Here is a 22,238-nt window from a genome sequence, read left to right on the forward strand (position 1 = left end):
TTTCGAATTTTCCCTTTTTTTGCCATATATTCACACTACCTTTTTTAACCAAGACCTTCGATAAAAAGTATAAATAATTTTAATAATTAATACGGTTCATTATGACTACTAAATACAAATATGGATTATCCAATGTATTATTAAATTCACTTTTATTATAGACGGTTTTTGAAATCAAAATTTTACATCACAAGCAGAATACGAAGGAATTTGAAACCTAAGGAAAAATTAATTTGGCTGTAGCAAAAATTAATAATAAACTAATTTTTTAGATCTTGAAGGAATGAAGAAACACTTATTTCTCTGCTGAATAGTCAATTTACTATATTTTACATCTTAAAAGGTCGCACCGATCCAAAAACTGAAGCAAAAAAAATCTCTTATTGATTAAGTGTTGAAAATGATTGGCTGTCATTCTTGTGATTTAAAATAAATTTTTTAGATATGTATTACTAATTTTGACCAAAGGGGTTGACTCTACTTAATCTCATAGAGAAAATGCATTTACGTGTATTTAAATAAGAACTTGTTGGACAGTTTGTGATACTAAGATTCTTCTGAACCACATGATATATAATGTAGAGTTCAAATCTTCTTTAAGGTCTTTACTAGGTGAAAGAAAGAAAAAAGTGTTGGGATCACCAAGCTTTCGGCAACATTATGTTGCCATCATCAGGGCCTATTTATTAAGAAAAATATACATAATTAATATAAATTCAACAATCAATTAAAGCAATTAATTATGATTATTTTTCTTAATAAATAGGCCCTGATGATGGCAACATAATGTTGCCGAAAGCTTGGTGATCCCAACACTTTTATCTTTCTTTCACTTAGTAAAGACCTTAAAGAAGATTTGAACTCTACATTGATTAACTGCAGGTAGATCTACAAACATCATTTCACATGATATATAATTAAAATGATTCAGTGTTTATACTGTGCACAAAATTATAATGGGTTCTCCATCCTTTCAATATTTTGATCAAAAGTGATTGGACAGTTTCGACATTAATGATTCCAAAAATTCTTCTACGATAATTATTGTTTGTAAAATAGGTAAATGTATTTCTGTCTCTTTCCTAATTTCTCTTTCTCTCTTTTTATCTTTCTCAGTCCCTTTTTATTTCTACTACCATCTCTATTTATATCCCCATCAGTTTCTCGCATCCCTCACTCTATTCCTTTTTAGCTTAATCAATTTCTCTCTTCTACCTCTCTCACTCTCTCTCTCCCTCTCACTTTCTACATCTCCCATTTTTCACACTACCTCTTACTCAGGCAGAAACTGGTGCATCCTTCTCCCTCTCACTCTTTCTCTTTCTATCTACTTTATTCTTTCTCCACTCATTCTCTCTTTCTCTCTCTCTCTCTCTCTCTCTCTCTCTCTCTCTCTCTCTCTCTGTATCTGTCTCTTTCCTTTCCTCTTCATTCCCGCCCAATCACACTTTATTTTTCTTCAACACACTTCTCTCTCTCTCTCTCTCACTCTCTCTCTCTCACTCTCTCTCACACACACACTCTATTTATCCCAATAACATTCCCACCACTTTTTCTTACTCACACTCTCACTCACTCACTCTCTCTATCTCTTTCTCTCTCTTATTATTTTTTAATTATCTGTATAACGTACTATTACTATCTGTATCTATCTATTGTATAATCTGTCCGTCTTACCATACATTTCTGTGGTTATATATATAAAAGATAGGTTAACATTTGAAGAATAGTGTACAAAACAAAAAGTCTACTTTTTAACAGACAAGTAAATTTGTTTTATTAAAAAAAAGATTAATAGCTTTTGCTAGAAAAAACCTGTTTATCGTTTTCTTGGCTGAATAGTTGTTGAGAAAAACAGGGGGTAAACTAATAAGCAGACCCGTAAGTAAAACTTACAATACAAAAACGCCGTTCTAGGGAATGAAAAACTCAGTAATAGACGTCCAGGCTAGAAAATTTAAATATTGGTCTTCAGGTACTGCAATCAAGAAATCCAAGAAATTGATCACTTTTGAGTGAATTGTGAAATTTCTGAGAACTGCGAGGTGGTATAATGTTTGCTAAAAATCAAGAATTGTATTTGAAAAACTATAATAGCTGTACGTGGACTCTGATAAGTATAAACATTCTGAGGATCACTGTTTTTTAAATGTGTAATATAGCAGACGAGCACACACAAAAATAACCTACAGATAATAATTAAAAATAAATATTTAGAACTTTTAGAACAATGCATTAGTACATCATAGAAGTGTACGAATTTAACTGATATTGCCTAAAAATGAACCTTCATTTTCCAATGCAACTTGGAAATCAATGTCATTACTTTTTCAGTCTATAGTGAACGATTGTTGATACGTATTTGAAGTGCACACTTGGGGGCGATCATGTCATTTGCTCCTCTCTGGAGCATTTAGCGAAATCGGCCCTGGTGTCGTCTGTTCGCACAAGAATGGAACAATACTTCCAGCAAGTAAGACTTTTGATCGTCTGACCCCATGTTGGAGATAAATGTGATTTGTGTTCACAGATAGGATCGGGAATGGAGAAGGGACAGATTACTCCACCCCGCGCCCAGCGCAGTTAGGGACAATTAATGCATGCGGCTAAATGGCATTTAGCCATTGCTGTACTCTGTAATAATTCACCGGGCCCAATCAATCAGGAAGCCATCCGGTTGCATTCCCATTCAAAATATATTACTAGGAAGTCAATGAACTTTAACACACCAATAAGCCAAACGGCGAAGTGGCCCTCTATTAATCGTTCTCGGCGTCCCACAATGCGATTCTGCGGTAATTATTGTTCAGCTACATGGAATCCGTACCCTCAATAATGTGTGCGTCTATCCAAATCATTGGAAACGATAAAGAGCGATGAGCAGTACTGCAGTTTGAATTGTTGTCCCCTATCTCGCAGTTCGATGATGCGGACATACCTTAAACCATTAATAAATCAAGCATTATCACCCAATGATTATTTGAAGATCGTGAGATGCGGTCTGGTGCGTCGTAAGTTTAGAAAAACATTTTCTTTATCGTGCCAACGACGGGTACTCTCAACACGACACACGATAATGACACATCTACACGGAAAACAAACACTTTGAGCCCTGAAGGTGACCTCAATAAAAATCGAAACGTTGCCATTAAATAACGGTCACTAAACATCATGCATTATCACCAATCTGGAGCAAACAATTATTTTAGTAAAGTACTATTTCGTTAGATTTGGTCTGGAGAATAACTTTCTACGATCAGTTTTATTCAAAAATAAAATACAATTATATTTTAACACTTTATTAACAGTAGAAACAGTCACATTTTTAGAAATTATAAATGATGGGGTGAGTGTGGGGTTCAATCCTTTTTAAAAAGATGGTTCCTACTCACATTAAGTTGTTTCGCAACAATCCGGATTTCCAGCCCTTTAGCTCATCGTCAGGTTGAAGGGTTTCCACAAACACGTNTTAATTTAATAATATTAAGGTATTATTCTAATTATTTTATTTTTATTTATTTTTTTATTTTTTATCTTTAATCACTAATATACAATTAATTTCTTACAGTATTTACTATTACAATTGTTATTTGTGTTATAATTCCCGCTTTTCGCACGTTCAAATTCGTCAAGAAAAGAAAGTTTCGTCGAGCGTCATTAAAATCCCAGCTTCTCATTGGAACGTCGCGTTGGCGGGGGTATCAGCGAGTTCACTTCTGCAATTCATGTCGAGAGACATGTTTGTGGAAACCCTTCAACCTGACGATGAGCTAAAGGGCTGGAAATCCGGATTGTTGCGAAACAACTTAATGTGAGTAGGAACGATTTTTTTTTTAAGTCACATTTTTATGTTTTCCCATCAAAAATCAAACTATCGACCTCCCTTTAGTCTTTCTCGCCTCTAATTCTTACATAATGAATTAATGAATATAAACCATATAAATAGAAGCAGGTGGAAAGTGCATATGCGCATATAGTTTCTTCCTATTGGTTACTTGATTAAGCAAATGATTACAGTTTTACGAAAATCACTTACTTTTACAACTTAGTTCAATTGGTATAAAGGATACTGCTTTTTATTTGAGTAAACTAAACTTTTAAGGTAACAATGCAACAATAACTCCAGATAGGCAGCTGACACCTTAATCTATATGTGAAATCTATTGTGGTCCTAAATTGTTTTTAATTCAATCTAAAATAAATGCCTGTAGTCAAACGAAATTCAGCTCAAACTCTTTCATATTTGACAAGAATAACTCGCACTCACCCACATTTGACTACTTACGAATCCTCCACTTGTACTTACCCTGCACATAGGTTGTGCTGATCCCATAATCCTTCCGTTTGCAGACCTATCTAATTATTACTTTCTACTCTCCTTTATAAATAGTTGAGTAAAATTATATCTTTTACAACGTAGTGAGCGGATACTGTGACCATTGAACACAGTGCCAGGGAGATCAAAACACTAAGTATTACTCGTAAGAGAATAACTATCATTGTAGACAGCCTGGCGGCACTAGGGTCATCTGCTTCATTGGTAGTATATTTAAAGGGCTACCAGGTTATGCAGACAGACGGACAACGAGAAGGCCGTTAAATCGGCCAAGGAAACACCTAGTGGCCTAGTTTGTTTCTTACCAAAAAGGTTTGGTTCTTCTTCCACCACTATATTTCATCCAGGGAGACTAGATTCATAATTCCCAGGCATAATTGCAGGGGCAGTCTCCACTCGCATAAAAATGAGCACACAAAGCTTCGAGCGGACATCCAGGCAGACAAGGTTTTGGGGATAAATGTCGTCGCCTTAACCCCAAAATTCAGATTTGATAAGAAATTTTAAATCAAAATACCCGATAGAGCAGACTAGAAGAATGGGATTTAGTTAATGCCGCTTATATCTGGTATACTGGTGGCTCCAAGATCGAGTATGGATCTGGAGCTGCTATCTATGGATTTTCGGGTGGAGTCTGTGGCAATTGAACACTATATCAGTGAGTTCAAAAGGCTAGGTATCACCTATAAAAGAATAACCGTCTTTTTGGACAGCCAGGTGGCTTCAAAAGCTACCTTATAGGTAATAAAGCACATAGACGTTTGGCATTGCAACAAGGCTTTGTCAGATATTGGGGAAAGCGATCAAATTATCCTCATTTTGGTACTAGGGCAGACAGGTCTGAGGGGCAAAGAGGGGGGCCGTTAAATTGACGAAGGAAAGTTCGATTAAGCACACTAAGGGTGGGTCATGAACCCTTTTGCGGCATACCAAATTGGTAAAAACCTAGATCCATCAGACTATTTTGAGGATAAGACCTCATTTGAAAGGACAGATGGACTTCAAAAGGTTCATTAAACAATCTCGCAGAAACCAACGGCAGAATTACTAAAGCTAGTACGTCTTTAGACAAAAATGGTTGTAGGACTGCTGACATCTGAGGTATTTGTCTAATTGTAAATTCGGAGCAGCAGATATTGCCAGGCAGACGAAGAAACAGCGGAACATGTCCTCTGTTGGTGCGAAGGCCTATGAAGGACCTATTCTTGTGATAAGATACCCTAGTTAAATACATTTCTATGGAATCTGAAATTTGGCTAAAATCGCAATGACAGCGAACTGACAAATGAAGGTTTTTAATATAGACCTATTTCGCTTCATCCAGTGATTTCAAAACTCATAGCGAAATTATTACTCAAAAGATTAAATCCACTCATAGAATAAAAGACCAGTTTGATTTTCAAATAAAACATTCAATATTAGGAAAACCTTTAGAAGATATTTATCTATTCCGCCATATTTCGGCATATGTGTTTAACAAAATCTACCATAAAGAGTAAATACATAAACTTAAAAAAAAATCTTCCTGATTATCCGTACAAACAATCTTACTCAACTTTAATCTCAGGAAGTCTATTCCGAAAAATACATGAGGACGAATACTCCAAACTTTTAGAAATAAAAGGTGGTATTCTGCAAAATGAAAAATCACAGACAGTAAAATCAATAAAAACGAAAAGATCGTACCGATATGCAACACAGTACGGTTAGATACGAATCAAGCAAATAGAAAACACATATAAAAAAGAAACAGAACTTGGTCATGGAGAACAACTATATTGGCAACTTTTGTGAAGAAAGTTTCTATTGTGAATCCAGAACGAAGTGCTCGTTTTTTAGCAGATCTTTAAATCGATCTGGATTTATGGAATATAGTTGTTGGGTTATGCCAGAAAGAGCTAAGTTAAAAAATTTCCAAAAATGCTAAAGGACATGCTTGAAGCTCCAACAGAATATACATATTAATCGGGACCTGAGGATATTGGATTGTTACCATGTATATGCTATATTTCAAAAAGCATAAATCACGCTTCAAAGGATATCTGAACTTCGATGCAAACCGGGGATTGGAACAGAACTTTGAAATTGATTTTGTTTGTTCATTTATACACAAATAAGAACAGTAGTAGGTGAAGCCTAAATTTGTTGGACAATTTGTTTAGTGATTTTTAATAAATAAATCGATTAGTAAAAACATTAAAAATAACATTTATTTAACATTTTATTTATAGTATGTTGTTGGTAGTTTGCTTTATGAACACGTATAAACGTTTTTTTTCTCTCCCTCTTTTTTTAATTTTTTTTTGTTTAAATTATTTTTTTTTTTGTAAAAAGAGTTTAGATTCTTTACTTCATTAGTCATCATAAAATGATAACCGCTTGATTGTTATGTTTTCGAAACACTGTAGGTAGAAGCAAATTGACGGGTGTACAAAGAGTGCGATGTCAGAGATCAAATGGGGGTGGGAAAGTGATGGAGCGTACTTAAGCATGTAATGTAGTCTATGATAGCGCTAGGTTTAGGGGACTAGGCGAGATGGTCATATACAGATAAACACATACCTAGTTGAGGTTATTATGCATAATTGGTATTTGTGTGGGGATGTAATGTGTGTGCACATTGCATAGCCGTGCGGCGGGTACACCGTTGAGGAGGGGGGCGTAGTTAATGATTCAATTTTGACGGGCATTTCTGAGTGTCAGGTGGTGTGTATGTGTTTGTGATATATAGGCTGAAGCGTCGAGCAGTTGGCAAATTGATTTCGATACAGCGACCCTCGCCGGACGGGGATTTCACCCCCACGTCCAAACTGGCTAATAAACCAACAGAACCCATTGAAAAACGCAACATGATAACCTTGCCAATTAATACTTCATTTTCCAACTGAGGCTACTAATCCGCAGCCCATTTACGCTTTTAATCACTTTAATCACCTGACTGCATGACCGTGTTGGCCAATTTTTCCTTTTCAACCAGCTCTTTAATAGCCAGTTTATTTTTGCACGTGGATGCATCAAACAGTTGGTTCCCCGCCAGCCTCTTTTTTCGTCTGTTTTCCTTTTATAATTTTTACCATATCTATTCGCAAAAACACTTGATGATCAAAAAATGGTGCAAAAATTGGAACAATTAAAACTCCATTTAAATTTTATAGGTCGTATAAGTAAATAACAGAATTATAGAAAGTCAGTGAGAAATCAACCATCTTCGTTAGGGAAGTACACCTCGGTCTTTCAAAGTGAAATACATACACTGGCAAAAATATCCCCATCAGATCGGATAACCTAGCAGCTATTATAGCATTAGCATTTAAAAAAATCACATCAAAATTAGTCAGCAAATGCATCCGGAATCTCCAAAACCTGGTGAAACACAACAACTTGATGATATCATGGGTACCAGGATAAAAGGGAATTTTGAGTAACGAAAAAGCAGGCACACTGGCCAGAAATGACTGCAAGGCCGTTGAAAAAGCCTGAATTAATTCATGGGATTACAAAAACAAACTCAGAATCCTCCATCGCAGAATAGATCCAAAAAGGAAACAAGGAGAAGTGGGGAAGCTCTAGAGGTGTTAGACAGAGTAAGCTTACCTTGAAACAAGCCTCGCAAGACCCGCAAACACGCTGCTAAAGTTAGAGAGGGCTCAATTAAGAGGAGTAACAGGATTACATGCCGGTCACTGGCATCTGAGGAAACATCTACACAACATGGGTCTATTCAACAATGCCACAAGTTTTATGTTATGCAATGAGGAGGAAAAAAACAGCCACCCTTATCTTCTTAAAATACGAAGCAACCGGAGACATAAACTGGGATACAAAGAAAACCCACAGGAAGAATTGTAGCAACAACAATCACCTAGTTCTTCTTAGGAGAAGTGTTGAGTCAACTGCCCTGAACTACGGAATGTACAATATGCCAGAAGGCTGCAGTGCTTGGAGAACAAAAAACCACCATTGATGTTTCTATCCCTAACTATATTCACTACGTTCAAAATATTTCCTTTTTAATTATCCAGCGCACGACTTGCGACACGTTTGAACCTGTTGCCGAAATGTTAACTACACCCGGCTCCGTGTGAAATGAAAACTCTTGTCAAACCGTAGCACGTCGGATGTAAAATAATAACAGACCCCCAAGGAAGTGGGAGCTGGTTCAAGATGAGGAAGTAAGACATAAATTCTCGGTCCCGTACAATTAATACTTGTCGTTCGACGTTAAAGACAAACTACCGATACGTCTTTCTACGACGGAAAATTTACGGCCGTGAGGGCACAGAGGGCCTAAGTCAAACTGTGCGATAGAAATCTGTCTTATCCTAACCGGCGTTTATCGTCACTCGATCCCCTACGGTGAGTATTTGTTTATTTTCTTTGAGTACAATGGGTATTTCGTAAAGTTTATATGGTAATGTACGATTAAAAAAAACTGTTGTTATACAATACTTCGGAATAAAATTTTAGGCCCACCAACAGATTTCTTTGAATACAAATATTTCTCATTTTCTAATGCAGCTATGAAATTATTGCTTAAAATTATATTTTTGCTTGTCGCAAGCAGGTTTTTTCCGTCCGATTAACATACAACTACTTGAGATACTGCTCAAAATGTCGAAAAGCCCAAACGCGTCTGACAGATCAAAACGGCGAGGCAGAACATTATGATAGGAAACAACCAAATCATCCATACCCAGACAGAAAGAAGGAAACATCACACTGTCATAAACTCATAATTAGAAACAGAATTTTCGTGCAATAAAATCTCGAAACATGCAAAAAAGTGCATTAAAAGAAAAAAAATTCTATTTAACAGTAGTAATAAATATATTTGCATAACATATTTAAATGTTTACAGAACATAATTCTTATCTTAAACATTGTTTTTGGTGTGATTGTTTCTTCTATGATCGATCTATTGTACTGAATTTTAAAACACAATATATAGAAATATAGAATTCACGTAAAATATATAACCAATAGGAAACGACAATTAATTATGTTTTAATCTGTGCTTAAAACAGCGAATGTGCAATAAACAAATTAAAATATAATCAACGTTAAATTGTAAAAAAAAAACTAATAACAATGAAGTACATCAAAATAATTTCTTATGTAATACCCAACCACAATAGAAGTTTAAGTTTTAGTTTTTTCTGCCTGTCAGGTCGGATTTGTCAAGAATAATTACAGTTGTTATCCGTTGTAATAATAACGATAAAAAATTGAAAAAAAGCAATTATTCGCAGTAATAAGTAAATTATTACTGTAAAACATTTACATTATGAATTCATATACGTTTTCATTCATAAAAAATAAGAATAAAAAAATTGAAAAAAATGCAATTTTGTGTAGTAAAACGAAAATAAATACTGTTAACCCATTAAAAGTATGTATATGCACGTTCTTTTCATGCTTAAAAATGACTGTTAAAAAAATTGGAAAACATACGATTTTGTGTAGAAAAATTTAAATTATTCTGTCAACACACTAAAATTATGCAGTTGCACGTATTGTTTTCATCCATAAAAATAACAATAATGACAAATTAAAAAATTAAATTGTGTGCAATGAAATTTAAATTAATAACATTCACCTATTTAAATTGTGTAATTACACGCTGTTTTTAGGCTAAAGGAATATAAAAATAAAAGATTGAAAACATCAATTCTGTGCAATAATAGGAATACACGTTCTTTTTATGTTCAAAAAATAATACTAAAAGAAATGGAAAATGGAACTGTGTACAATAAAACGTAAAATATTAATATTAAACTATTTATTTAAACGGTGTAATTACATGTTCTATTTGCGTATATAAAACAGATTAATAAAAAAACAGGAAAAGGGATTAGTGTGTAATAAAACGTAAATTATTAATGATAACCAATTTGAACTATGTAACTATACTATATTTTTATGTCTAAAAATCACAATTGGAAAAGTGGAGCTGGGTTCAAAAAATATAAATAAATACTCTTAACTCATTAACATTAAGTAGTTAGACGTTGTTTCCCGGGATAAAAAATAATAATAAAATATTTACAAAAATACGATTTTGCGAAGAAAAACGTAAACTATTACTGCCAACCTATTAAAATTATGAATTTCCACGTTTGTTTTTACGCATAAAAAGTATTGAATATAAAAAAGTCAGTGTTACAAGCGGGATTCGAATCCGCTACTTTTTTATCTCAACCAAAACCTTAGATAAAGATTAATTAATTGAAAAGAATTTATTTGTTCAAGCGGACCACGAAACCTAATAAATGTAATAAGCAAAATGAAGTATACTTCACTACCCTCTCCGTGGCCATTTCATTTGTCGCCGAGAATCAAATAGATTACAAGATATTTGAAAAATGGCGAAAAGGAAGTAAAATTCAAAAGGTGGGGTTGAGATGGGAAGTTAGTGTCCGAGTGGATCGAAGTCACGATAGCACAAGTGGTAGAGCAGCGGCGTATTTAACTGAAGGTCGAGGGTTCGAATCCCGCTTGTGACACTGACTTTTATCTCAACCAAAACCTTAGTTAAAGATCAATTCATTTAAAAGTATTAATAATAATAAAACATTCAAAAAATGTACTATAATAAAACGTAAATTATTAATGGTGATCCATTACAATTTGTGGCTTTTCAATATAAAAAAATAAATATAAATAATTGACAAAATTGTAACTGGAGGCAATAAAAGGTAAATTAATACTGCTACCCCATTACAATTATGTAATTAGCCGTTGCTTCCTTGCATCAAAAATAAATTGTAAAATTGTAAAAAATGCAATTTGTGTAGAAAAGACTAAATTATTACTGTTAACCTATTAAAATTATGTATTTACCCTTATTTTCATGTTTTTTTCCAGCCTCGAGCGCATGGGAAATATTACAATACACATTCAATACGCATTCACACAAATAAATTCACTCATACCTATATACATTCATTCATTTTATTTGGTGTGCAATAAAACGTAATTATTAATGTTAACCCATTTAAACTGTGTAATTGAAACGTTGTTTATACATATAAAGACATAATAATATAAAATTTAAAAATTTCAGCCGTATGTAATAAAACGTAAATAAATACTGTTAACCATTTAAAATTATGTATTTAGACGTTTTTTTATGAATACAAAAATAATAATAAAAACAATCGAAAAAAATGTAATTTTGTTTAGAAAAAGTAAATTATTACTGTTGGCCCATTGATAATTTTATATTTACTCGTTTGTTTTCATGTAATAAAAAATAATCATAAATACGATAAATGGATCTGCTTGCAATATATGGTAAATTATTAATGATAATCTATTAAAACTATGTAATTACACGTTGTTTTTACGTATAAAAAATAATAATAAAAATATTGAAGGGGGCGTCGGTGGCCGCAACGGTTTAGGCGTTGACACGGCGCTCATCACTGTAAGGTAAAGGTCCGGGGTTCGAATACATACTTACAAATGGGCTTTTTTCAAAAACACCGTCACCCGAGGGTATATAACCTCTGCTATTGCGAACCCTCGTAAAAACATGCTACGTTTGCAATAAAATCTAAATAAATAATATTAACTTATTAATCTTATGCAAGTACACGGTTTTCATGCATAAAGAAAATTTGAAAAATGCAAACGTGAAACCGTGCAGTTTAAAAAATGTCACATCTATGTCTTGCTTTCGTTTTATTTAAAGTTATCAAACAAAAGCTACTCGTTTTTTAGTCATAATCAAGGCCTAAAAAACGAATACATGAGAAATAAAGGTACATATAAAAATGTAAATTTTTTTAAATCAAAGGAGGTTTTGAAAGACGGACAACACTTGCGAATCAGTCGTACAAAATTGCACTTTTCGCCATGAATTAATCATAACAGAGAACGGGTAGAAACAATGAAAATGAGTTCGGGGTGTGAAACGAGGACGAATTCCGCTCGGAACAACTTCTATGGATAACGTGATTGATGTAACGAGATCGGCCGGGCTGGAAATTTGCCGGTAGTAGGTCGGACGTTTCATCGAGTCTTTATATCAAATCCATTGGGAATTGTTGTAAAGGAAGGGAATGTATATGCGAATGATATAGGTAACTAATCGTGACGGCTAGTCTGTATGATAATGTCTAATAACGGTTTGAACTCGAGTGCGCCACCAATGATGTAGTAGCACTCGGCTATGTTTGGAATTTCAAATCGCGCGCTAGTGAAATAGCCCCGGCTCATTAATACACTGTCTTTTTATTGTAACGACTAGAATAGGTTTCAATATTCATGTGCATTTTAATGAGTCAATAGATCAAACCAGACGACGTCCACGCACATCTCGCTCATGCTAGCATCAATAGGGAAAAACTCCCTCAACCCACCCAACCCTGAATCCCCGACCACCGAACAATGTGACGCTATTTAACCAAAAGGTTTGAATATTACCACTGGACTAACAAAGGGAGAACAGAACAGTCAATTTTCTAAACCAACTATGTTAACGATGAAACAATCTCCATGTTTCTATATTTGCTTTTATCTTAATACTTTTCTGCCTATCAAACAACTTTTCTATTTTTTTCTCAACTATAGGTCATTGTTGAAGGGCCTGACAGTGGCCACCCCAAGCGAAGTGAAATAACAAAATCACACGGATTTCATTTATATGGGCGCAATGCTTTCTCTAGGGGATGTCGGTGTCTAGCCACCATTGCTACTTCCTCCAAGCTCACTAGAGATACGTGGATCTGAGAGGCCGAAGAGGCAACTCTCAATCCATCCACGGACCCAGGCCTGTCACAGCGCCAACATGGGGCGCCAACAGAGGAAACAATAATGGAGGGAATGTAATGTTTTATCTATAAGTTGGAAAGTTGCAAAGGAGTTAAAAATATTTGTTCATTGATGATTTATAGTTAGTATGAATGGGAGCTCGTTAAGAATTTGGTAGTTGGTTCTCTCAAATATTTAAAAAGGATAATCAACTACACATTGCTCATATGAGTACAAGAGTAATTTTGACGAGGAAACGATGGAACCTACTTTTTTCATGTTTTACAAAGAATGGTTCCATGGAACACTTTACAAAAAGTGAATCGATATACTCACCCCACCTCAATTGTTTCTGTGTAAACTATTGTTTTACGCCTTGCTTTACTGCAAGATTTTTTCTTTTTATATTTCTATTCTGGAAATTTCTGTCGATGATGATAATGGAGTGCTAAGAAGCGGGGGTTTCTTATTCAAAGGCACTTTTGCTTCATTTGCCTTATTATGCTTTTCTTAGTTCCTCAAATTTGTTCAGTTGGCTCGGTCCATCTCTATTAAGTATTAGGTCTTTTACTATCATTGCTGCAATTCTTTTTGTTCGTCCATCCTTGCATTCTAAGTTATGTCTCTAGGTTGCTAATGACCTACACCTGGGGTCATCTTGCATATTCCCATACTGTATAGGTTTTGTTCTCAGATGCGAGTGGGAGGGATCACTTCTGTGAGTTTTTCTCTCTCTAACTGTAGCTATGTGTCTGCTAGCGTTAATGATGGTCCTTTAATGATGAGTTTTCTGTGTGTGACACTTATAGAGTTTGATATTTTTTTTATGGACCCATTCGGAGATGGAGTTTTGTGATCCCAATCATAGTTTCTAGGCATACAGGGTGTCTTTTTAGATGGCCCGGCTGAATTTCTCTTGAACTAATAATGCTGTCAAAAAATATTTGTTTAATATTTTTTTAGGCTAGTTTCAAATTTTTAAATTTTTTTGGAGAAAAATTATACAGGGTGCCTCAGGCTGAAAACAATGGTGCAATCGGATTTTAAATTGGTCAAAACATGCCTAATTTAATGCAAACATATGCAAGACCAGCTTTAAGTTAAAGCTGTATGTGTCGAAAGCACTCAGTGCTGCTTGACTTTCTCAGTTCTTTTACACCTTTTAGTGCTTTTTTCGAGTAGTTCTTGTACAAAGTGTCACATAAATGTAAAAACATGGATTTCCAGCTTAGAAAATTGATAATATAGTGTCCTGATATTTTTGTATGTAAAATTTTGATCCTCTAACGCCTCTTCCAACTCACTTTTCGATTCTATATCCATCTGTATCCCGAAATAAGTATTTTCAGGGTTTTTATTCTTCCTAACATTTTTTTTTTCATTTTTATCTGTCGAAGTGTACTTTTTGGTTTACGTTATAAATCATTTCATTTATTTATTTTTAAACGATTTTACAGTGCCTTTCCGTTAGGTCAGGTTTTATTTTGTTTAATGAGCCTGTTTGCCGTTTTATGTGCTAATCTCTGGAGGGATATATATGCATTTTTTCTAAATTTTGTAGTTGTGTTTGGATTGGAGGCCTATTGATAGCGATATCAATATACCCCTTGTTGAACTCGCCATAATGTAAAATTTGATTAATAAGGGGATGTCAAAAACAGAAAATAATGATTAAGGGATTGTGTAAGCGTCGATTTCCTTGAAAGGGAGGCATTATCCATCGGAAACTCGTTCTGTACAAAGTTTTGGCTTGGGCCAAGTGAATAATGAAGAGGACGTTGTAGACCAATAACATGTGGATAAGGGCTGGAAAAACTCAGTTGAAACGTCGGTGTAATGCATGTATAAAGTTTTAATTGGGTAACTCTCCGGAGGTGGAGGTTCGGTCCTCGTGTTTGGACGGACTAATTTGCCAAGTTGGAAGAGGGAGACTCATAGGCCATTTGTCCGCCTCCGCCGCCTCCTCCTCGATTGATTCTCGAGAGACAACCGCCGATGAGGTTACAATAAACCTGGACGGTCACTATGCGAAACAAGAGTTTCTTTTCTCTTTCTCATATGCGATTAATTTAAACCGGCAAACTAAAGGATATTTTTATATATTTTAATTGATAAATGTGGGAAATAATCACAAAAATTTAAAAGGAATTTTTTTTACATTGGGATTTTCTTACAATTACGAAGAAACATGGACTATACATTGTTTCTAAAACATAATGTCACACCCCGTTTTATAAAATTCAAGAATAGTTAGTACAAAATTTTACATTAAACTAACTATTAACCTTTACATTAAACTAAACATTACATTAAGGTAACTACCTTAATTTTTTGACGTAGAAGTTGAATACAAAGCAGTAATCAAATCAGTACATTTTATACAGGGTTTGCGCAGTTATACGCACATAATGTCTCTGTGCAAAACCTGTTTAAAATCCTCTTATATAAGCAAGTTTTTCGCTGTGTACTTAACATAATATTTTTTAGAATTATTACTCACTTCTCCATCGATGCAGATGTCCAAACTGAGCACAACCATTTTGGAAGCAAAACGTTTCTCTAGAATCCACTAAATGAATAAATTAGTTTAATTTATTTACCGAATTGTACATTTTAACTGTTAGAGTAACAGTAATAAAAGAGCAAATAAGAGTAACAGTAATAAAAGAGCAAATAAGAGTAATAAAAAGAGCATTAAAAATCCTATGATACTAATTTGATTTTTTTTTTAGGGAAACAATAATATAATCATTCGCGTGTTTCCAAAGTAAGAACTCTAAACTTTATGCAATATTTTCTTAGTTCTGTAAATACTGACGGATCTGACGCTAACAGAATTTTTGCCGTTACTAATATGAGCTGTAAACACGTTAACTTTATTTCTAAGACCATTACAGTTCGTGGTCCGATTGACCAATTAACATTTTTCAATTAATTAATATTTATGAAAGATATTGGTTAAGATAAAAATACCTTTATTTCTAAGGGTGAATTATCACCAATGTAAAATTGCTAAAAACTTGAATTTTTGGATAGAGTCGGTAAAAATTCATTGAGACTTGAAAGCTTCTAATAAATAATAACAATAATAATAATAGCAACAAAACAAAAGAGAATTTTTGGTAGAAAATTGAACTTGAGATAAAAACAAAAGGACAAAATCACTTAAATTATAAACAAAGTTCTTGTCTAAAGTTTAAGTACGATTTTCTTGGTTTTGTAAGTACTACCAAATATAGCGCTTCAGAAAAGCCTACTAATGAGCTTTAAACACGTGCACTAAATTTCTCAGAGGTCAGTTATCACAACAGTGTGAAATTCATGTTCAATTGCTAAAAATTGATTGCTTTGTTACCAATGGTTTAAACAAAACGTAATGAAAATAATACAGAGTAAACATAAATTCTCTTTGGAACCAAATTGAACATTAAAAAAATGAGCTTTTAAAAATTTAGTTAAATGTACAAAATGTCCACATTCTTGAAATCTGGATTTTCTTCCTACACTGATTCCACACTCAAAGTTCTTCCTCAGAAACATTGATTGAATACAATTTTTTAAAAGCTTGATTAAATGTTTTTAAACTTATTTCAAAAGAGAAGAATAATCGTGACATTCCACAGTAAAACTTCGTTAATTTTTAACCATTTTCTTATTACGTCCGAATTACCGAACATAAGGAAGCGTTGGTTTCATGCGGGAAGCCGAGAAGCCGAAAATATTGTCATATATGTATATCGCCTATCTTGCGTCCACCTACAATTAAAAATCCACTCGTCGCAACTCGGTCAATTCGTATATCTAGAGAATATACATATTCTGTTTCATACTGACGATCATATGAAGTCCTCCCCACTCCGTTCATTTTTCAATTCCATACGTCCTTTCTCGTTCGGTTTCCGTTTATTTCCCGTGACCAATAACTCAAACAGCAAGTCGTAAATAACTGTATTGGTTCTACATCATTCTATTCTCTATAGCCAGGATTCAGTAGTAGTTTTACTAAATCTCTGAAGACTTGCCATGATAGTTGTTTGATTGTGAATGGGAGATTTTATATAGTATGAAATATTTTTCACACTACAATTAATTAAGCTTTTTTAGTTGATATAAAAAAGTCAATGGCACGAGCTGGATTCGAACCCACGATCTTCGGCTAGATACGCCACTGCTCTACCACTTGAGCTATCGTGACCTCGATCCACTCGGACACTAACTTCTCATCTCAACCACACCTTTTGAATTTTCCCTCCTTTTTGCCATTTTTCAAATGTCGTGTAATCGGATTGGATTCTCGACAACAAATGAAATGCCCACGGAGAGCTTTAGTGAAGTATACTTCGTTTTAAATCATTAAATTCAATAATTTCGTGGTCCGCTTGACCAATTAATATATTACAATTAATTAAGGTTTTATAGTTGAAATAAAAAAGTCAATGGTACGAGCGGGATTCGAACCCACGATCTTCGGAGGAGTTAGTGTCTGAGTGGATCGAGGTCACGATAACTCAAGTGGTAGAGCAGCGGCGTATCTAGCCGAAGATCGTGGGTTCGAATCCCGCTCGTGCCATTGACTTTTTTATCTCAACTAAAAAACCTTAATTAATTGTACTATATTAATTGGTCAAGCGGACCACGAAATTAGTGAATTTTTCATACTTTATAAACAGAGGTCTTGATAATTACAAATGAATTTATTTTTACAATTTATTTGTTGATTTCCTTAATGAATTTGTTAACTTTTTTAAACTACCTGTCATTTTTTTAAAATTCTTAAAATAGATTATGTAGTGCCATTGGTAAAAATAACCCCAATGGTATGGAGGTTTTCAGAAGTGGATCGAAGAAGCCTGGGTACGCATGCAGTAGGAATTAAAACCGAAAGGAAAAAGGGGATGGTTTTTATAAAGAGGGAACCGGCCGGAAAGCCAGAGGGAAAGGAATCTGATTGCCAAATGTGCAATTTAAATTGCAAGGCGAGGTTTCTCGCATCGCTTAACCCATTTTGCCCAAGTCTCCGACCGTCAAATTACGGAAACTTCGTTTTAACATGTAAATTATTTATATCTCTCTTTCGGCCTGGGCAATTCTCCCGCTCAGACTTGCCACACATATACATAAATACATAGGTGATTTTAGCAAACTTCCACCATTTTAACATTCCATCAAACTTGCTGTGGCGTGTTGAAAGGTTTTTTCTTTGTAGAACTCTGTTATTTTTTTTCTAAATATCAATGTGATGATAATCAATGACAGCTGTCACCATACATAGGCTAAACTATATAGATTTTCTTTATTTAAGATTGAAGACTGGATTCCCGTGCAATTGCATCTTTTGCTCACTTGTATTGCATTGAATCAAAGTCAGAAATGCGTATCATATAGATGACCTCCCATTGACACTATTCTTATTTTGCACGAAATTGCACGTATTTACGAACAGAGGGTAAAATGTTGCTGTTGTTGTTCAATGTTAAGGTTTAAACTCTAATTCCGCATGCAAGGCGGGTCGTCGATGAGTGATTCATTGTTTTCCATTTAATTTCGGGCCGCAAATCCTTTTGAAAAAAAAATTAAAAATATATAAAATTAATTTTTAAATATTAGTAAGGGAAATGTGAACAAAACATTTTGAATTTATATTAAATTTCACAACGTTAATTTTTTTAATCTAGTTGTATATTTTTTAAATTTAATTATATATTTGTCCGTAATTTGTAATTTGTTAAAAATGGAATCGACTGATCGACTGACTAAAAAAAAAACATCTTAAACAACGTTTAAGACAATATTTAATTTTATATTTTATTTTATAATTTGGTATATAGTTTTATTTTTTACAAAAATAAATTTTTACTCGGTTAAAGGGGAACTTTTATCTTTATTAAACTTTTTGCATGTTTTTGCACATTTCGAGATTTTTATTGCTTGTTTTGAAAGTTTTTCCTGAACGAAAATCCGGTCTTTATTTATGATTTATTTTTTTTTGCGTTATGAACTATGCATATTAGCCATGGTGACAATTCTTATATGTGTGTTCAAATTGGGGGGGGGGGTTATTGTGAAAAAGGGCCAGAGGCGACGGTGGAATCGAACCCACGACCGCGGCGTGAGTCTCTCATGCTAACCACTCGGCTACCGCGGTGCCCCTATGTTGTTCTCTATAATAGTGATAGCCCGGATTTTTGTATCAGCAAAATACAAAGCAGAATATGCAGATTTCCGTTCTCTAGGGATATGGTATATAAAATTCATATTAGGTAACCAATGATTTTTAGTTTACTTTGTCTATAGCAAATAGTAAATTTTGTGTTTGAATTTTTCCCCATAAACTCTACATTATTTGTAATCATAGCCATAACTCGTCTAAAAATCTGATTATTTTAGGCACTAGTAAAGGTTTATATTTTATATGTGATTTTGAATGTGTTTTTTTTTTTGCTTAAATTTATAACAAAAAATGTTGTGTGGCCTTAAATTTGACCGTGGAAGGTATATAGAGAGACCGCGTAACATTGGAAGTCAGATAAGACCCAATCTGCCGCTATCCTTGCCCTACTTACAAATTATTCTACGATCCGATGCGATATCACTTAACTGGGAGGAAAAGAACTTGGTTTTTAATCATTTCGAATGTTCCAAAACAAAGATTTTTTTATCGTTTAAACTTTGCTGTTCCATAAAAGAGCAGTTTAGAATTTTGATCAATAATAAATATTAGTGGGTAAGACAAAAGACTTATTGTTTTGAATATCTTATCATTATTTTTTAATAGAAGTTCGAATCATAATGATAATTTTTTTAAATCGTTTGTAACCTAAAAAACAAGTTTTTAGAAATTAATCGTTATTTGTTGCATTGGTGATAATTGACCTTTAGAAATAAAGTTTACATATTTACAACTCACTAGTTGGGGTAACATTTCTGTAACCGCCATATCTGTCAGTATTTACAGAACTAAGAAAATCTCGTTTTAACTTTAGACAAGAACTTTGGAAACTCGTGAAAGTTTATATTTTATGTGATTTTGTATTGTTTGCTCAATGTCAGAATAAAAAACAAAAACAAATGAACCTCATCGGATTTCTAATGGTATTTTCATTAGTATAATTGAATTTGCCGAAGGTTTAAGATTTTTTCTGATACGGGGGAAAATACCGTGCATAAAAATTAGTGATTTGATTACGTATTCAACTTCTCCGATAAAAAAAAATTAAGGAGGTTCAATTTAAAATTTTGTTCTTACTTTCCCTGATTTTGTGAAAAAGGGGTGTGACATTATGTTTTAAACACCCTGTCCATTGTAATTTAGTAATCCTCAGAAAATCCCAATGTAAAAAATCATTTCGGCCTTTTTTGAGATTATTTCCCAATTTTTTCTTTATCTATTGTGGCCGTAAGAGTTGTCGGTTAAAAATCAGTGTTCTATCCTCAATGAATCAACGCTGAAGAAAAATTCCTTTTACAGGCATGATTCTGGAAAGAGTTGTATATCGAAAACTCATAGATGACAATGAACGCGATACTCCTGGGAACCATACAGGGAATGTAATTAGTGCCCGAGCTTGAATTTATTTTAAAGGGAGCGTCCGGGATCAAAGGTGGGTATCTCGGTGACCATGTTGACATGCTAATCACTGTTGATTAGGCAGGGCAGATCAAAAGTGTAGCCTGGCCCCTACAATCGCCTCCTGATTGCTAATTCCACCTCTCCTGGCCATCTTACTTGTCTGCTAATCAGCCTTTTTCCATCGCTTTGAGCCCGGTATCCAATTGGCGATGGACCTTGCTGACGAGATTACCTCTCTGCCCCTAGCCCCCTTTCCCTTTTCAAACGGCCAAGTCTATTCCTTTACTCCATCGGCATTCCGACCCTTTGTGTCCATTTCTCACAATTTGTTCAGTTTTCGGCATGCTTGAAAAAAAGTTTCGACGAGGGGGCATCAAAACCTTTCACATGTTTTCATCATTAATTCTTCTTATCCCTGCACCTTCTTTTATTTATATATTCCGTTTAAAAACCCTTTGCACATTATTGCTTTACAAAAATTGAATGTTTTGTTATGCTTTAATTTATAAAAGACATACCTTCGTAACATTTAATAAAATAAATTACCACTCGGGATTGGGATTTTGTTCGTTTATTAGAAGTGTGGACGGACTCTATGGAGTAAGGGAAAAGGTAAACGATTGCTAAAGCAATATTTGTTATTAATTACATCGTTAAACAGAATAAAACAATATAATTGAATAATAGTTTTGTTTTATTTCAGATTTTCAGTTTCTGACTTCCTAATTGCACTATAAAAGTTTATCACTTTCTTCAAGCAAGTAAATGTGAGGTTCACAAATTAAGTGTTCAGTTAGACAGCTTATACAATGGCCCATATATAGAAAAAAATTAAATCGTGAAATTTTCTGCTGTGGAGAGATACACTGTATATGGCGACGTGACGAAATGCGTCTGACAGCCCAATCTAGGGTTATTGGGCAGACCAAAAATAATCAGTATGGACCAAAATAAAAAACATTCACGTTAGATGTAAATAAAAATTGAACTGAAGTCGAACAAATTTTGAACAACTTTCCCGAGTTGCTGTTGGTTTTTCTGGCCGGTTAAGATTTTTTAATTGAAAAAGCGTGTAAACATGGTTTCCATATCCGATTATTATATTATCCGGCTATAAGGTGTACGATGGTAAACTGCGTCCACCTTATAACACACACATACACCTACACTGACATAAACACATTAACACTGTAAACGCTCTAGGGCACCGCCCCTAGTAAGGCTCTCGAGGTGAACTCTCAAAGTCTCATGTACTAGAATGACGCCCCAGTATGCACATAAATCTGCCATTCTTCACACTAGGTGGTTGCAAGGCGGAGGAACTGGTGCTCTCCCTGTTGGTGGATGAGATGCGGATGTCCAAGCCCGTATACACTACTGCACGTCGGGGAATGTACCTAGGGCCTCGGAACCCGAAGATAACAAACGCAAAGTGCCGTGCACAAAATACTACACATACAGCATACAATTCTCATCTCGAGGGGAGATCTCCCGGTCTGAACTCTGCTCATGTGAAGGTACCGGAGGGATACTGGGTTACAGCACTCCCTGATCCCGTGGTAGTACAGGGGCCCGAAC

This window comes from Cimex lectularius, unplaced genomic scaffold (genome assembly GCF_000648675.2).
Source record: "Cimex lectularius strain Harlan isolate CLEC.00 unplaced genomic scaffold, Clec_2.1 scaffold326, whole genome shotgun sequence".
Taxonomy (NCBI): Eukaryota; Metazoa; Arthropoda; class Insecta; order Hemiptera; family Cimicidae; genus Cimex; species Cimex lectularius.